This window comes from Oncorhynchus keta, unplaced genomic scaffold, assembly GCF_023373465.1.
Source record: "Oncorhynchus keta strain PuntledgeMale-10-30-2019 unplaced genomic scaffold, Oket_V2 Un_contig_18445_pilon_pilon, whole genome shotgun sequence".
Taxonomy (NCBI): domain Eukaryota; kingdom Metazoa; phylum Chordata; class Actinopteri; order Salmoniformes; family Salmonidae; genus Oncorhynchus; species Oncorhynchus keta.
This window is the reverse complement of record NW_026280921.1, coordinates 92810-112228: the sequence shown is the minus strand read 5'-3', so window position 1 is coordinate 112228 and position 19419 is coordinate 92810. Positions and strand designations below refer to the sequence as shown.

General features: G+C 48.8%; 1 long non-coding RNA gene across 2 annotated transcripts; it reads right to left on the bottom strand.

Annotated features, from left to right (window-relative positions):
• Window positions 1–2260: 2260 nt before the first annotated feature.
• Window positions 2261–3431, bottom strand: LOC127920115 (uncharacterized). Of its 2 annotated transcripts, none has more exons than XR_008105130.1 (3): window positions 3395–3431; window positions 2977–3020; window positions 2261–2404 (listed from the first exon to the last, which is right to left on the bottom strand). It is a non-coding gene; the product is annotated as an uncharacterized LOC127920115 (long non-coding RNA). The 2 variants fall into 2 exon arrangements; XR_008105131.1 differs by lacking the exon at window positions 3395–3431 and adding an exon at window positions 3241–3277.
• Between the last annotated feature and the right edge of the window lie 15988 nt (window positions 3432–19419).

Genomic DNA, 19419 nt, shown 5'->3' with positions numbered 1-19419 from the left:
CCAGGTGAAAGCTATGATCCCTGACACCAGGTGAAAGCTATGATCCTGATGCCAGGTGAAAGCTATGATCCCTTACTGATACCAGGTGAAAGCTATGATCCCTGATACCAGGTGAAAGCTATGATCCTGATGCCAGGTGAAAGCTATGATCCCTTACTGATGCCAGGTGAAAGCTATGATCCCTGATGCCAGGTGAAAGCTATGATCCCTGATACCAGGTGAAAGCTATGATCCCTGATGCCAGGTGAAAGCTATGATCCCTTACTGATGCCAGGTGAAAGCTATGATCCCTTACTGATGCCAGGTGAAAGCTATGATCCTGATGCCAGGTGAAAGCTATGATCCCTGATACCAGGTGAAAGCTATGATCCCTGATACCAGGTGAAAGCTATGATCCCTGATGCCAGGTGAAAGCTATGATCCCTTACTGATGCCAGGTGAAAGCTATGATCCCTTACTGATGCCAGGTGAAAGCTATGATCCTGATGCCAGGTGAAAGCTATGATCCCTGATACCAGGTGAAAGCTATGATCCCTGATGCCAGGTGAAAGCTATGATCCCTTACTGATGCCAGGTGAAAGCTATGATCCCTTACTGATGCCAGGTGAAAGCTATGATCCTGATGCCAGGTGAAAGCTATGATCCCTTACTGATACCAGGTGAAAGCTATGATCCCTTACTGATGCCAGGTGAAAGCTATGATCCCTGATACCAGGTGAAAGCTATGATCCCTGATACCAGGTGAAAGCTATGATCCCTGATGCCAGGTGAAAGCTATGATCCCTGATACCAGGTGAAAGCTATGATCCCTGATACCAGGTGAAAGCTATGATCCCTGATGCCAGGTGAAAGCTATGATCCCTGATACCAGGTGAAAGCTATGATCCCTTACTGATGCCAGGTGAAAGCTATGATCCTGATGCCAGGTGAAAGCTATGATCCCTGATACCAGGTGAAAGCTATGATCCCTTACTGATGCCAGGTGAAAGCTATGATCCCTTACTGATACCAGGTGAAAGCTATGATCCTGATGCCAGGTGAAAGCTATGATCCCTGATGCCAGGTGAAAGCTATGATCCCTTAATGATGCCAGGTGAAAGCTATGATCCTGATGCCAGGTGAAAGCTATGATCCCTTAATGATGCCAGGTGAAAGCTATGATCCTGATGCCAGGTGAAAGCTATGATCCCTGATGCCAGGTGAAAGCTATGATCCCTTACTGATACCAGGTGAAAGCTATGATCCCTGATGCCAGGTGAAAGCTATGATCCCTTACTGATACCAGGTGAAAGCTATGATCCCTGATGCCAGGTGAAAGCTATGATCCCTTACTGATACCAGGTGAAAGCTATGATCCCTTACTGATACCAGGTGAAAGCTATGATCCCTTACTGATACCAGGTGAAAGCTATGATCCCTTACTGATACCAGGTGAAAGCTATGATCCCTTACTGATACCAGGTGAAAGCTATGATCCCTTACTGATACCAGGTGAAAGCTATGATCCCTGATGCCACTTGTTAAACACACTTCCACTAAGGATGTTTAATCCTTCAGACACGTGGAACATGGACTGTGTAGTGTAGTGGTAGTTAGGTAGTTAGGAAGGTAGTTAGTGTAGCAGTAGACGCCAGGCACTGTGTAGTCTAGTGGTAGTTAGGTAGTTAGGAAGGTAGTTAGTGTAGCAGTAGACGCCAGGCACTGTGTAGTCTAGTGGTAGTTAGGAAGGTAGTTAGTGTAGCAGTAGACGCCAGGCACTGTGTAGTCTAGTGGTAGTTAGGAAGGTAGTTAGTGTAGCAGTAGACGCCCGGCACTGTGTAGTCTAGTGGTAGTTAGGAAGGTAGTTAGTGTAGCAGTAGACGCCAGGCACTGTGTAGTCTAGTGGTAGTTAGGTAGTTAGTTAGTGTAGCAGTAGACGCCAGGCACTGTGTAGTCTAGTGGTAGTTAGGTAGTTAGTTAGTGTAGCAGTAGACGCCCGGCACTGTGTAGTCTAGTGGTAGTTAGGTAGTTAGGAAGGTAGTTAGTGTAGCAGTAGACGCCAGGCACTGTGTAGTCTAGTGGTAGTTAGGTAGTTAGGAAGGTAGTTAGTGTAGCAGTAGACGCCAGGCACTGTGTAGTCTAGTGGTAGTTAGGAAGGTAGTTAGTGTAGCAGTAGACTCCAGGCACTGTGTAGTCTAGTGGTAGTTAGGTAGTTAGTTAGTGTAGCAGTAGACGCCAGGCACTGTGTCGTCTAGTGCATTTAGTTAGGTAGTTAGGTAGGTAGTTAGTGTAGCTCTAAATACATCACTGATAACCTCTAAATACATCACTGATAGCCTCTAAATACATCACTGATAACCTCTAAATACATCACTGATAACCTCTAAATACATCACTGATAACCTCTAAATACATCACTGATAACCTCTAAATACATCACTGATATCCTCTAAATACACCACTGATAACCTCTCAATACATCACTGATAACCTCTCAATACATCACTGATAACCTCTCAATACATCACTGATAACCTCTCAATACATCACTGATAACCTCTCAATACATCACTGATAACCTCTCAATACATCACTGATAACCTCTCAATACATCACTGATAACCTCTAAATACATCACTGATAACCTCTCAATACATCACTGATAACCTCTAAATACACCACTGATAACCTCTCAATACATCACTGATAACCTCTAAATACATCACTGATAACCTCTCAATACATCACTGATAACCTCTCAATACATCACTGATAACCTCTAAATACATCACTGATAACCTCTCAATACATCACTGATAACCTCTAAATACACCACTGATAACCTCTCAATACATCACTGATAACCTCTAAATACATCACTGATAACCTCTAAATACATCACTGATAACCTCTCAATACACCACTGATAACCTCTAAATACATCACTGATAACCTCTAAATACATCACTGATAACCTCTCAATACATCACTGATAACCTCTAAATACACCACTGATAACCTCTAAATACACCACTGATAACCTCTCAATACATCACTGATAACCTCTCAATACATCACTGATAACCTCTCAATACATCACTGATAACCTCTCAATACATCACTGATAACCTCTCAATACATCACTGATAACCTCTAAATACATCACTGATAACCTCTCAATACATCACTGATAACCTCTCAATACATCACTGATAACCTCTCAATACATCACTGATAACCTCTAAATACATCACTGATAACCTCTAAATACATCACTGATAACCTCTCAATACATCACTGATAACCTCTAAATACATCACTGATAACCTCTAAATACACCACTGATAACCTCTCAATACATCACTGATAACCTCTAAATACACCACTGATAACCTCTAAATACATCACTGATAACCTCTAAATACATCACTGATAACCTCTCAATACATCACTGATAACCTCTAAATACATCACTGATAACCTCTCAATACACCACTGATAACCTCTCAATACATCACTGATAACCTCTAAATACATCACTGATAACCTCTCAATACACCACTGATAACCTCTAAATACACCACTGATAACCTCTAAATACACCACTGATAACCTCTCAATACATCACTGATAACCTCTCAATACATCACTGATAACCTCTCAATACATCACTGATAACCTCTCAATACACCACTGATAACCTCTAAATACACCACTGATAACCTCTAAATACACCACTGATAACCTCTCAATACATCACTGATAACCTCTAAATACATCACTGAAAACCTCTAAATACACCACTGATAACCTCTAAATACATCACTGATAACCTCTAAATACACCACTGATAACCTCTCAATACATCACTGATAACCTCTAAATACATCACTGATAACCGACTGAACCATCTGAACAGGCCTCAGGGCAACCGACTGAACAACCAACTGAACCACCTGAACAGGCCTCAGGGCAACCGACTGAACCACCTGAACAGGCCTCAGGGCAACCGACTGAACCACCTGAACAGGCCTCAGGCCAACCGACTGAACCACCTGAACAGGCCTCAGGCCAACCGACTGAACCACCTGAACAGGCCTCAGGCCAACCGACTGAACCACCTGAACAGGCCTCAGGCCAACCGACTGAACCACCTGAACAGGCCTCAGGCCAACCGACTGAACCACCTGAACAGGCCTCAGGCCAACCGACTGAACCACCTGAACAGGCCTCAGGCCAACCGACTGAACCACCTGAACAGGCCTCAGGCCAACCGACTGAACCACCTGAACAGGCCTCAGGCCAACCGACTGAACCACCTGAACAGGCCTCAGGCCAACCGACTGAACCACCTGAACAGGCCTCAGGCCAACCGACTGAACAGGCCTCAGGCCAACCGACTGAACCACCTGAACAGGCCTCAGGCCAACCGACTGAACCACCTGAACAGGCCTCAGGCCAACCGACTGAACCACCTGAACAGGCCTCAGGCCAACCGACTGAACCACCTGAACAGGCCTCAGGCCAACCGACTGAACCACCTGAACAGGCCTCAGGCCAACCGACTGAACCACCTGAACAGGCCTCAGGCCAACCACCTGAACAGGCCTCAGGCCAACCGACTGAACCACCTGAACAGGCCTCAGGCCAACCGACTGAACCACCTGAACAGGCCTCAGGCCAACCGACTGAACCACCTGAACAGGCCTCAGGCCAACCGACTGAACAGGCCTCAGGCCAACCGACTGAACCACCTGAACAGGCCTCAGGCCAACCGACTGAACAGGCCTCAGGCCAACCGACTGAACCACCTGAACAGGCCTCAGGCCAACCGACTGAACAGGCCTCAGGCCAACCGACTGAACCACCTGAACAGGCCTCAGGCCAACCGACTGAACAGGCCTCAGGCCAACCGACTGAACCACCTGAACAGGCCTCAGGCCAACCGACTGAACAGGCCTCAGGCCAACCGACTGAACAGGCCTCAGGCCAACCGACTGAACCACCTGAACAGGCCTCAGGCCAACCGACTGAACCACCTGAACAGGCCTCAGGCCAACCGACTGAACCACCTGAACAGGCCTCAGGCCAACCGACTGAACCACCTGAACAGGCCTCAGGCCAACCGACTGAACAGGCCTCAGGCCAACCGACTGAACAGGCCTCAGGCCAACCGACTGAACAGGCCTCAGGCCAACCGACTGAACAGGCCTCAGGCCAACCGACTGAACAGGCCTCAGGCCAACCGACTGAACAGGCCTCAGGCCAACCGACTGAACAGGCCTCAGGCCAACCGACTGAACCACCTGAACCACTAAAAAGGATAGGTCACCAGAGCCTTCTGGTTAATTAGCTGTAATGTGGTTTCTACTGTACTACACCACCACAGTGTAGAGGCTTGTTGGGCTGTGGGGTTTCTACTGTACTACACCACTACAGTGTAGAGGCTTGTTGGTGCTGTGGGGTTTCTACTGTACTACACCACTACAGTATAGAGGCTTGTTGGTGCTGTGGGGTTTCTACTGTACTACACCACTACAGTGTAGAGGCTTGTTGGGCTGTGGGGTTTCTACTGTACTACACCACTACAGTGTAGAGGCTTGTTGGGCTGTGGGGTTTCTACTGTACTACACCACTATAGTGTAGAGGCTTGTTGGGCTGTGGGGTTTCTACTGTACTACACCACTACAGTGTAGAGGCTTGTTGAAACAGGGATCAGTGCAGAAAGGAAGTGACCAAGACACGAAAGGTGAAAAGGGTGACAGTGAAAGAAGAGACAGAGAGAGGGAGGCACACCTAGAGACCGGCAAAACCACTCACTCTCCCTCCCTCCGCCTCTCCCTCCCTCCCTCTCTCACTCCGCCTCTCCCTCCCTCCCTCCCTCCCTCCCTCCCTCTCTCACTCCCACACCTCTCTCTCCCTGACTCCGTCTCAATGTCCCTCTCTCCCTCCGCCTCTCCCTCCCTCACTCTGCCTCTCCCTCCCTCCCTCCCACCTCTCTCTCTCTGTGGGGTTTCCTGACTCTGTCTCAATGCCCCTCTCTCCCTCCGCCTCTCCCTCCCTCCTTCCCTCCCCTCCCTCCCTCCGCATCTCTCCCTCTCTCTCCCATGGCCTCTATCCCTCCCTCTCTCTCTCAGTCTCTCCCTCCCTCATTTACATTTACATTTAAGTCATTTAGCAGACGCTCTTATCCAGAGCGACTTACAAATTGGTGCGTTCACCTTATGACATCCAGTGGAACAGCCACTTTACAATAGTGCATCTAAATCTTTTAAGGGGGGTGAGAAGGATTACTTTATCCTATCCTAGGTATTCAGTCTCTCCCTCTCAGTCTCTCCCTCCCTCCCTCCCTCCCTCAGTCTCTCCCTCTCTCTCCCCCTCCCTCCCTCCCTCCCTCCTGCAGACATGCAGTCTGGCCTCAGCCATATAAAAACACACCTGTCATAAAAGACTAGCACCTACATGACATCATCTACTTTCATTAGGATATATATGATGCAATCTCACACATCCTGTGGCTTTATTCAATGGGAGAGTGGACTCATATCTCTCTCTATGGTTGAGGAGAGAGTGGACTCATATCTCTCTCTATGGTTGAGGAGAGAGTGGACTCATATCTCTCTCTATGGCTGAGGAGAGAGTGGACTCATATCTCTCTCTATGGTTGAGGAGAGAGTGGACTCATATCTCTCTCCATGGCTGAGGAGAGAGTGGACTCATATCTCTCTCCATGGCTGAGGAGAGAGTGGACTCTGGGCATATCTCTCTATGGCTGAGGAGAGAGTGGACTCATATCTCTCTCTATGGCTGAGGAGAGAGTGGACTCATATCTCTCTCCATGGCTGAGGAGAGAGTGGACTCATATCTCTCTCCATGGCTGAGGAGAGAGTGGACTCATATCTCTCTCTATGGCTGAGGAGAGAGTGGACTCATATCTCTCTCTATGGCTGAGGAGAGAGTGGACTCATATCTCTCTCTATGGCTGAGGAGAGTGTGGACTCATATCTCTCTCTATGGCTCAGGAGAGAGTGGACTCATATCTCTCTCTATGGCTGAGGAGAGAGTGGACTCATATCTCTCTCTATGGCTGAGGAGAGAGTGGACTCATCTCTCTCCATGGCTGAGGAGAGAGTGGACTCATATCTCTCTCATGGCTGAGGAGAGAGTGGACTCATCTCTCTCTCCATGGCTGAGGAGAGAGTGGACTCATATCTCTCTCTATGGCTGAGGAGAGTGTGGACTCATATCTCTCTCCATGGCTGAGGAGAGAGTGGACTCATATCTCTCTCCATGGCTGAGGAGAGAGTGGACTCATATCTCTCTCCATGGCTGAGGAGAGAGTGGACTCTGGGCATATCTCTCTATGGCTGAGGAGAGAGTGGACTCATATCTCTCTCCATGGCTGAGGAGAGAGTGGACTCTGGGCATATCTCTCCGTGGCTGAGGAGTGTGTGTGTGTGTGTGTGTGTGTGTGTGTGTGTGTGTGTGTGTGTGTGTGTGTGTGTGTGTGTGTACCTCTCGGTGGTTGAGCAGTCGCTCCAGGTCGGAGGCCATATTGTTCTTCACCTGTTGGAGAGACGTCTTCTCTTTCCTCAGAGATCTGGACGGACAAACCCAAAACAGAGACTTTCTTTAGCGCTGACTAAATGAGACAGAATAACTCAAATGCCACCCTATTCCCTATATAGTGCACTACTTTTCATTACCACTACTCCAGTGTACGACCTCTGAGTGGTGCCCTAAATAGGGAATAGGGTGTAATTTGAGACTTTCTCTAGTGCTGACTAAATGAGACAGAATAATGACTCCCTCCATTTCCTCAGAGATCTGGACGGACAAACTGAAACAGAGACTTTCTCTAGCGCTGACTAAATGAGACAGAATAACGACTTCCTCCATTTCCTCAGAGATCTGGACGGACAAACCGAAACAGAGACTTTCTCTAGTGCTGACTAAATGAGACAGAATAACGACTCCCTCCATTTCCTCAGAGATCTGGACGGACAAACCGAAACAGAGACTTTCTCTAGCGCTGACTAAATGAGACAGAATAACGACTTCCTCCATTTCCTCAGAGATCTGGACGGACAAACCGAAACAGAGACTTTCTCTAGCGCTGACTAAATGAGACAGAATAACGACTTCCTCCATTTCCTCAGAGATCTGGACGGACAAACCGAAACAGAGACTTTCTCTAGCGCTGACTAAATGAGACAGAATAACGACTTCCTCCATTTCCTCAGAGATCAGGTGCTGCTGAAACGGCACTGTTACAACACAGAACACAGATCACATCCAAACCTGCACCGAGTGGCGCGACCCCTATATACGACCTTACGGAAACCGGACAACAGAAGTGTGTAGTAAATCCATCTGTCCACAGTAAAATACTGTAGATCAAAACAAGGACTCAATACATTAACAACCAGGAGCTTGTAAGACAAATGTTACCCTATATAGGGCACTACTTTAGGCCAGGGCCCTCGGAGGGGGGAGACTGGAAGGGGGAGACTAGAGGAGGAGACTGAAATGAGGAGACTGGAGGGGGGAGACTGAAAGGAGGAGACTGGAGGAGGGAGACTGAAAGGAGGAGACTGGAGGGGGGAGACTGAAAGGGGAGACTGAAAGGAGGAGACTGGAAGGGGGAGACTGAAAGGAGGAGACTGGAGGGGGAGACTGGAAGGAGGAGACTGGAAGGGGAGACTGGAAGGGGAGACTGGAAGGGGAGACTGAAAGGAGGAGACTGGAGGGGAGACTGAAAGGGGAGACTGGAGGGGGGAGACTGGAGGGGAGACTGGAGGGCAGACTGGAGGGGAGACTGGAGGGGGAGACTGAAAGGGGAGACAGAAAGGGGAGACAGAAAGGGGAGACTGAAAGGAGGGAGACTGAAAGGAGGAGACTGGAGGGGGAGACTGAAAGGAGGAGACTGGAGGGGGAGACTGAAAGGAGGAGACTGGAGGGGGGAGACTGAAAGGAGGAGACTGGAGGGGGAGACTGAAAGGAGGAGACTGGAGGGGGGAGACTGAAAGGAGGAGACTGGAAGGGGGAGACTGAAAGGAGGAGACTGGAGGGGGAGACTGAAAGGAGGAGACTGGAGGGGGAGACTGAAAGGGGAGACTGGAAGGGGGAGACTGAAAGGGGGAGACTGAAAGGGGAGACTGAAAGGAGGAGACTGGAGGAGGGAGACTGAAAGGAGGAGACTGGAGGGGGGAGACTGAAAGGAGGAGACTGGAGGGGGGAGACTGAAAGGGGGAGTTTGGAAGGAGGAGACTTTTAGGAGGAGACTGGAAGGGGGAGACTGAAAGGGGGAGACTGGAAGGAGGAGACTGGAGGGGGAGACTGAAAGGGGGAGACTGAAAGGAGGAGACTGGAAGGAGGAGACTGAAAGGGGAGACTGAAAGGGGAGACTGAAAGGGGGAGACTGAAAGGAGGAGACTGGAAGGGGAGACTGAAAGGGGAGACTGAAAGGAGAAGACTGGGAGGAGGGAGACTGAAAGGAGGAGACTGGAGGGGGAGACTGGAAGGAGGAGACTGGAGGGGGAGACTGAAAGGAGGAGACTGGAGGGGGAGACTGAAAGGGGGAGACTGGAAGGAGGAGACTGAAAGGGGGAGACTGAAAGGGGGAGACTGAAAGGAGGAGACTGAAAGGGGAGACTGAAAGGGGAGACTGAAAGGGGAGACTGAAAGGAGGAGACTGAAAGGGGAGACTGAAAGGGGGAGACTGGAAGGAGGAGACTGAAAGGAGGAGACTGGAGGGGGAGACTGGGGGAGACTGGAGGGGGAGAATGGAGGGGAGACTGAAAGGAGGAGACTGGAGGGGGAGACTGAAAGGGGAGACAGAAAGGGGAGACTGAAAGGGGAGACTGGAGGGGGAGACTGAAAGGAGGAGACTGGAGGGGGAGACTGAAAGGGGAGACTGGAGGGAGACTGAAAGGAGGAGACTGGAGGGGAGACTGGAAGGGGAGACTGGAGGAGGGAGACTGAAATGAGGAGACTGGAGGGGAGACTGAAAGGAGGAGACTGGAGGGGAGACTGAAAGGAGGAGACTGAAATGAGGAGACTGGAGGGGAGACTGAAAGGAGGAGACTGGAGGGAGACTGGAGGGGAGACTGAAAGGAGGAGACTGGAGGAGGGAGACTGAAAGGAGGAGACAGAAAGGAGGAGACTGGAGGGGGGAGACTGAAAGGAGGAGACAGTGGTGTGTGTACCTGGTGTCCTCCTCCAGCTGTGTGATGCGTTCTCTGAGGGACAGTATCTGTGTGTCTCTCTGTCTCACCGTGTCGATCAGGTAACTGTAGGGCTGCTGGGCCTGCTGTAGGAGACGGTTAGCTGCTTCCAGCTAGGACACACACACACACACACACACACACACACACACACACACACACACACACACACACACACACACACACACACACACACACACACACACACACACACACACACACACACACACACACACACACACACACACACACACACACTTGTTGAACCCGTTTGTTGATTCACGCTACAGTCACTGACTTGGCCTTTGATTGGGAGGGCCCTCTAAAAACACACCTTTCAGGTGGAATATATTTCATGTTGGCAACCCTTCTAACATGATGTCAAACACTGTGACAGGAAGGAAGGTGAGGTAAGGACAGTGTGGGTTAGGAGTCAATACTACTACTACACTGTGGGTTAGGAGTCAATACTACTACTACACTGTGGGTTAGGAGTCTATACTACTACTACACTGTGGGTTAGGAGTCAATACTACTACTACACTGTGGGTTAGGAGTCTATACTACCACACTGTGTAGGTTAGGAGTCTATACTACTACTACACTGTGGGTTAGGAGTCTATACTACTACACTGAGTCAGGAAGGAAGGTGTGGTGAGGACAGTGTGGGTTAGGAGTCTATACTACTACACTGAGTCAGGAAGGAAGGTGTGGTGAGGACAGTGTGGGTTAGGAGTCTATACTACTACAACAACACACAAACACCACAACACAAAACAACATACTACTGAGTCAGGAAGGAAGGTGTGGTGAGGACAGTGTGGGTTAGGAGTCTATACTACTACACTGAGTCAGGAAGGAAGGTGTGGTGAGGACAGTGTGGGTTAGGAGTCTATACTACTACACTGTGGGTTAGGAGTCTACTACACTGTGGGTTAGGAGTCTACTACACTGTGGGTTAGGAGTCTACTACACTGTGGGTTAGAGTCTATACTACTACTACACTGTGGGTTAGGAGTCTATACTACTACTACACTGTGGGTTAGGAGTCTATACTACTACTACACTGTGGGTTAGGAGTCTATACTACTACTACACTGTGGGTTAGGAGTCTATACTACTACTACACTGTGTGGGTTAGGAGTCAATACTACTACTACACTGTGGGTTAGGAGTCTATACTACTACTACACTGTGGGTTAGGAGTCTATACTACTACTACACTGTGGGTTAGGAGTCTATACTACTACTACACTGTGGGTTAGGAGTCTATACTACTACTACACTGTGGGTTAGGAGTCTATACTACTACACTGTGGGTTAGGAGTCAATACTACTACTACACTGTGACAGGAAGGAAGGTGAGGTAAGGACAGTGTGGGTTAGGAGTCTATTTCACTGTGGGTTAGGAGTCTATTTCACTGTGGGTTAGGAGTCTATACTACTACACTGAGACAGGAAGGAAGGTGTTGTGAGGACAGTGTGGGTTAGGAGACTACTACACTGTGGGTTAGGAGTCTATACTACTACTACACTGTGACAGGAAGGAAGGTTAGGTGAGGACAGTGTGGGTTAGGAGTCTATACTACTATACTGTGGGATAGGAGTCTATACTACTACACTGTGGGTTAGGAGTCTATACTACTACCACACTGTGGGTTAGGAGTCTATACTACTACTACACTGTGGGTTAGGAGTCTATACTACTACCACACTGTGGGTTAGAAGGTCTATACTACTACTACACTGTGGGTTAGGAGTCTATACTACTACACTGAGTCAGGAAGGAAGGTGTGGTGAGGACAGTGTGGGTTAGGAGTCTACTACACTGTGGGTTAGGAGTCTACTACACTGTGGGTTAGGAGTCTACTACACTGTGGGTTAGGAGTCTATACTACTACACTGAGTCAGGAAGGAAGGTGTGGTGAGGACAGGACAGTGTGGGTTAGGAGTCTATACTACTACTACACTGTGGGTTAGGAGTCTATACTACTACACTGTGGGTTAGGAGTCTATACTACTACTACACTGTGGGTTAGGAGTCAATACTACTACTACACTGTGGGTTAGGAGTCTATACTACTACACTGTGTGGGTTAGGAGTCTATACTACTACACTGTGGGTTAGGAGTCTATACTACTACACTGTGGGTTAGGAGTCTATACTACTACTACACTGTGGGTTAGGAGTCTATACTACTACACTGTGGGTTAGGAGTCTATACTACTACACTGTGGGTTAGGAGTCTATACTACTACACTGTGGGTTAGGAGTCAATACTACTACTACACTGTGGGTCTGTCCTGTGTGTGATACCTCCTCAGAGATCTGTCCTGTGTGTGTTACCTCCTCAGAGATCTGTCCTGTGTGTGTTACCTCCTCAGAGATCTGTCCTGTGTGTGTTACCTCCTCAGAGATCTGTCCTGTGTGTGTTACCTCCTCAGAGATCTGTCCTGTGTTACCTCCTCAGAGATCTGTCCTGTGTGTGATACCTCCTCAGAGATCTGTCCTGTGTTACCTCCTCAGAGATCTGTCCTGTGTGTGTTACCTCCTCAGAGATCTGTCCTGTGTGTGATACCTCCTCAGAGATCTGTCCTGTGTGTGTTACCTCCTCAGAGATCTGTCCTGTGATACCTCCTCAGAGATCTGTCCTGTGTGTGTTACCTCCTCAGAGATCTGTCCTGTGTGTGTTACCTCCTCAGAGATCTGTCCTGTGTGTGATACCTCCTCAGAGATCTGTCCTGTGTGTGTTACCTCCTCAGAGATCTGTCCTGTGTGTGTTACCTCCTCAGAGATCTGTCCTGTGTGTGTTACCTCCTCAGAGATCTGTCCTGTGTGTGATACCTCCTCAGAGATCTGTCCTGTGTGTGTTACCTCCTCAGAGATCTGTCCTGTGTGTGATACCTCCTCAGAGATCTGTCCTGTGTTACCTCCTCAGAGATCTGTCCTGTGTGTGTTACCTCCTCAGAGATCTGTCCTGTGTGTGTTACCTCCTCAGAGATCTGTCCTGTGTTACCTCCTCAGAGATCTGTCCTGTGTTACCTCCTCAGAGATCTGTCCTGTGTGTGTTACCTCCTCAGAGATCTGTCCTGTGTTACCTCCTCAGAGATCTGTCCTGTGTGTGTTACCTCCTCAGAGATCTGTCCTGTGTTACCTCCTCAGAGATCTGTCCTGTGTGTGTTACCTCCTCAGAGATCTGTCCTGTGTGTGATACCTCCTCAGAGATCTGTCCTGTGTGTGTTACCTCCTCAGAGATCTGTCCTGTGATACCTCCTCAGAGATCTGTCCTGTGTGTGTTACCTCCTCAGAGATCTGTCCTGTGTTACCTCCTCAGAGATCTGTCCTGTGTGTGATACCTCCTCAGAGATCTGTCCTGTGTTACCTCCTCAGAGATCTGTCCTGTGTGTGTTACCTCCTCAGAGATCTGTCCTGTGTGTGTTACCTCCTCAGAGATCTGTCCTGTGTGTGATACCTCCTCAGAGATCTGTCCTGTGTGTGATACCTCCTCAGAGATCTGTCCTGTGTGTGTTACCTCCTCAGAGATCTGTCCTGTGTGTGTTACCTCCTCAGATATCTGTCCTGTGTGTGTTACCTCCTCAGAGATCTGTCCTGTGTGTGATACCTCCTCAGAGATCTGTCCTGTGTGTGATACCTCCTCAGAGATCTGTCCTGTGTGTGTGTTGCGTCTCTCCAGATCTCTCCTCAGCAGTGTGTTCTGTTTCTCCAGCTGCAACAGTCTACGGGCCAGATGGACACTGCAACACACATTAAATAAACTTTCAAACATAAAACCAAAAAATAATCATGTATCACAAATTGCACCCTATTACCTATATAGTGCACTACTTTAGACCAGGACCCTATAGAACCCTATTCCCTATATAGTGCACTACTTTAGACCAGGGCCCTATAGAACCCTATTCCCTATATAGTACACTACTTTAGACCAGGGCCCTATAGAACCCTATTCCCTATATAGTGCACTACTTTAGACCAGGGCCCTATAGAACCCTATTCCCTATATAGTGCACTACTTTAGACCAGAGCCCTATAGAACCCTATTCCCGATATAGTGCACTACTTTAGACCAGGACCCTATAGAACCCTATTCCCTATATAGTGCACTACTTTAGACCAGGGACATATAGAACCCTATATAGTGCACTACTTTAGACCAGGGCCCTATAGAACCCTATATAGTGCACTACTTTAGACCAGGGCCCTATAGAACCCTATATAGTGCACTACTTTAGACCAGGGCCCTATAGAACCCTATTCCCTATATAGTGCACTACTTTAGACCAGGGCCCTATAGAACCCTATATAGTGCACTACTTTAGACCAGGGCCCTATAGAACCCTATATAGTGCACTACTTTAGACCAGGGCCCTATAGAACCCTATATAGTACACTACTTTAGACCAGGGCCCTATAGAACCCTATTCCCTATATAGTGCACTACTTTAGACCAGGGCCCTATAGAACCCTATATAGTGCACTACTTTAGACCAGGGCCCATAGTGAATATGAGGCCGTTAGGGACCCCGTCAGATCAGATCTCACCTCTGCCTGAGTCGTCTCTTGGCGGTTGTGGGAACGTTGGCACCGTAACCGTAGGAGAACAGAACTCTCTCTGCTTCCTCCTCATTATCAACTGACCAGAGAGACAACGACCAACGGAAATAATGGTTACATTTCATAACGGAACATATTGCATCAGAGCAGTGTGTGTGTGTGTGTGTGTGTGTGTGTGTGTGTGTGTGTTTGTGTGTATCACTCTGCTGGTTGTGCAGCATATTCTATAGTCAGATAACTAGTAGTGTCAATCACTGCTACTAGTATTATCCTAACGTCGTGCCAACATGACTCTAACGTCGTGCCAACATGACTCTAACGTCGTGCCAACATGACTCTAACGTCGTGCCAACATGACTCTAACGTCGTGCCAACATGACTCTAACGTCGTGCCAACATGACTCTAACGTCGTGCCAACATGACTCTAACGTCGTGCCAACATGACTCTAACGTCGTGCCAACATGACTCTAACGTCGTGAGAACATGACTCTAACGTCGTGCCAACATGACTCTAACGTCGTGCCAACATGACTCTAACGTCGTGCCAACATGACTCTAACGTCGTGCCAACATGACTCTAACGTCGTGCCAACATGACTCTAACGTCGTGCCAACATGACTCTAACGTCGTGCCAACATGACTCTAACGTCGTGCCAACATGACTCTAACGTCGTGCCAACATGACTATCCTAACGTCGTGAGAACATGACTCTAACGTCGTGCCAACATGATTCTAACGTCGTGCCAACATGACTATCCTAACGTCGTGCCAACATGACTCTAACGCCGTGCCAACATGACTATCCTAACGCCGTGCCAACATGACTCTAACGTTGTGCCAACATGACTATCCTAACGTCGTGCCAACATGACTCTAACGTCATGCCAACATGACTCTAACGTCGTGCCAACATGACTCTAACGTCATGCCAACATGACTCTAACGTCGTGCCAACATGACTCTAACGTCGTGAGAACATGACTCTAACGCCGTGCCAACATGACTATCCTAACGTCGTGAGAACATGACTCTAACGTCGTGAGAACATGACTCTAACGTCGTGCCAACATGACTCTAACGTCGTGCCAACATGACTCTAACGTCGTGCCAACATGATTATCCTAACGTCGTGAGAACATGACTATCCTAACGTCGTGAGAACATGACTCTAACGTCGTGCCAACATGATTCTAACGTCGTGCCAACATGACTATCCTAACGTCGTGAGAACATGACTCTAACGTCGTGCCAACATGATTCTAACGTCGTGCCAACATGACTATCCTAACGTCGTGCCAACATGACTCTAACGTCGTGCCAACATGACTCTAACGTCGTGCCAACATGACTCTAACGTCGTGCCAACATGACTATCCTAACGTCGTGCCAACATGACTATCCTAACGTCGTGCCAACATGACTATCCTAACGTCGTGCCAACATGACTATCCTAACGTCGTGAGAACATGACTCTAACGTCGTGCCAACATGACTATCCTAACGTCGTGCCAACATGACTATCCTAACGTCGTGCCAACATGACTCTAACGTCGTGCCAACATGACTCTAACGTCGTGCCAACATGACTATCCTAACGTCGTGAGAACATGACTATCCTAACGTCGTGCCAACATGACTATCCTAACGTCGTGAGAACATGACTATCCTAACGTCGTGCCAACATGACTATCCTAACGTCGTGCCAACATGACTATCCTAACGTCGTGAGAACATGACTCTAACGTCGTGCCAACATGACTATCCTAACGTCGTGAGAACATGACCCTAACGTCGTGCCAACATGACTCTCCTAACGTCGTGAGAACATGACTATCCTAACGTCGTGCCAACATGACTATCCTAACGTCGTGCCAACATGCCTCTAACGTCGTGAGAACATGACTATCCTAACGTCGTGCCAACATGCCTCTAACGTCGTGAGAACATTACTTTCAGCAGCCTGCATGGTGACGTCGTCCAGCTCCTGCTCCAGTTTCTCGTAGGTCTGTAGTCTGGCCTGCTGCTCAGCATTCTGGGCCTGGAGTTCCGTTATCTGCTTCTCCGAGGACGCCTGAAGCCTGTACAACTCCTTGGTCATGACCTGATGGAAGACCAGGGGCAGTTAGCTGTGGGCCAGGGCTCACTATATAGGGAATAGGGTATGTAACACCCTGGACAGGAGCTAAGAGCTGTATGTAACACCCTGGACAGGAGCTAAGGGGCTGTATGTAAACACCCTGGACAGGAGCTAAGGGGCTGTATGTAACACCCTGGACAGGAGCTAAGAGCTGTATGTAACACCCTGGACAGGAGCTAAGGGCTGTATGTAACACCCTGGACAGGAGCTAAGAGCTGTATGTAACACCCTGGACAGGAGCTAAGGGCTGTATGTAACACCCTGGACAGGAGCTAAGGGCTGTATGTAACACCCTGGACAGGAGCTAAGGGCTGTATGTAACACCCTGGACAGGAGCTAAGAGCTGTATGTAACACCCTGGACAGGAGCTAAGAGCTGTATGTAACACCCTGGACAGGAGCTAAGGGCTGTATGTAACACCCTGGACAGGAGCTAAGAGCTGTATGTAACACCCTGGACAGGAGCTAAGGGGCTGTATGTAAACACCCTGGACAGGAGCTAAGAGCTGTATGTAACACCCTGGACAGGAGCTAAGAGCTGTATGTAACACCCTGGACAGGAGCTAAGGGCTGTATGTAAACACCCTGGACAGGAGCTAAGAGCTGTATGTAACACCCTGGACAGGAGCTAAGGGCTGTATGTAACACCCTGGACAGGAGCTAAGGGCTGTATGTAACACCCTGGACAGGAGCTAAGGGCTGTATGTAACACCCTGGACAGGAGCTAAGGGCTATATGTAAACACCCTGGACAGGAGCTAAGGGCTGTATGTAAACACCCTGGACAGGAGCTAAGGGCTGTATGTAACACCCTGGACAGGAGCTAAGGGCTGTATGTAACACCCTGGACAGGAGCTAAGGGCTGTATGTAACACCCTGGACAGGAGCTAAGGGCTGTATGTAACACCCTGGACAGGAGCTAAGAGCTGTATGTAACACCCTGGACAGGAGCTAAGAGCTGTATGTAACACCCTGGACAGGAGCTAAGGGCTGTATGTAACACCCTGGACAGGAGCTAAGAGCTGTATGTAACACCCTGGACAGGAGCTAAGGGCTGTATGTAACACCCTGGACAGGAGCTAAGGGCTGTATGTAACACCCTGGACAGGAGCTAAGGGCTGTATGTAACACCCTGGACAGGAGCTAAGGGGCTGTATGTAACATCCTGGACAGGAGCTAAGGGGCTGTATGTAACACCCTGGACCGGAGCTAAGAGCTGTATGTAACACCCTGGACAGGATCTAAGAGCTGTATGTAACACCCTGGACAGGAGCTAAGGGCTGTATGTAACACCCTGGACAGGAGCTAAGGGGCTGTATGTAACACCCTGGACCAGATCTAAGGGCTGTATGTAACACCCTGGACAGGAGCTAAGGGGCTGTATGTAACACCCTGGACAGGAGCTACGGGCTGTATGTAACACCCTGGACAGGAGCTAAGGGGCTGTATGTAACACCCTGGACAGGAGCTAAGGGGCTGTATGTAACACCCTGGACAGGAGCTAAGGGGCTGTATGTAACACCCTGGACAGGAGCTAAGGGGCTGTATGTAACACCCTGGACAGGAGCTAAGGGGCTGTATGTAACACCCTGGACAGGAGCTAAGGGGCTGTATGTAACACCCTGGACCAGATCTAGGGTCTGTATGTAACACCCTGGACCAGAGCTATGGGCTGTAACACCCTGGACCAGAGCTATGGGCTGTATGTAACACCCTGGACCAGAGCTACATGCTGTATGTAACACCCTGGACCAGAGCTAATGGGCTGCCCTACTAGGACGTTCTAACAACCAAAATGCTTAGGATTCTGGTTTTCTGGTTCCTCCTCTGGGGTAATGGTCTAAAGTAGTGCCCTATATATAGGGAATAGGGTTCTATAGGGCCCTGGTCTATAGTGTACTATATATAGGGAATAGGGTTCTATAGGGCCCTGGTCGAAAGTAGTGCACTATAATAGGGAATAGGGTGCTATAGGGCTCTGGTCTAAAGTAGTGCACTATATATAGGGAATAGGGTTCTATAGGGCCCTGGTCTAAAGTAGTGCACTATAATAGGGAATAGGGTTCTATAGGGCTCTGGTCTAAAGTAGTGCACTATATAGGGAACAGGGCACCATTTGGGACCCCACCTCCAGCTTCTTCTGGTGTTTCTCTGTCTCCATCTGACACTGTCCCAGGTTCCTGGCGGTCTCCTCTTGTACCATCTGAGAGCGCTCTGTCTCAAAGCTCTTCAGCTTCACCTGGTTCAGGAGCTCTGCCACCCGGCTGTCTGTCCCCGTCTGGACACCACGGAACCTGGGGACACAGATATATATATTTAACCTGGGCACACACACACAGTTATATATATTTAACCTGGGGACACACACAGTTATATATATTTAACCTGGGGACACACACAGTTATATATATTTAACCTGGACACACACAGTTATATATATTTAACCTGGGGACACACACAGTTATATATATTTAACCTGGACACACACAGTTATATATA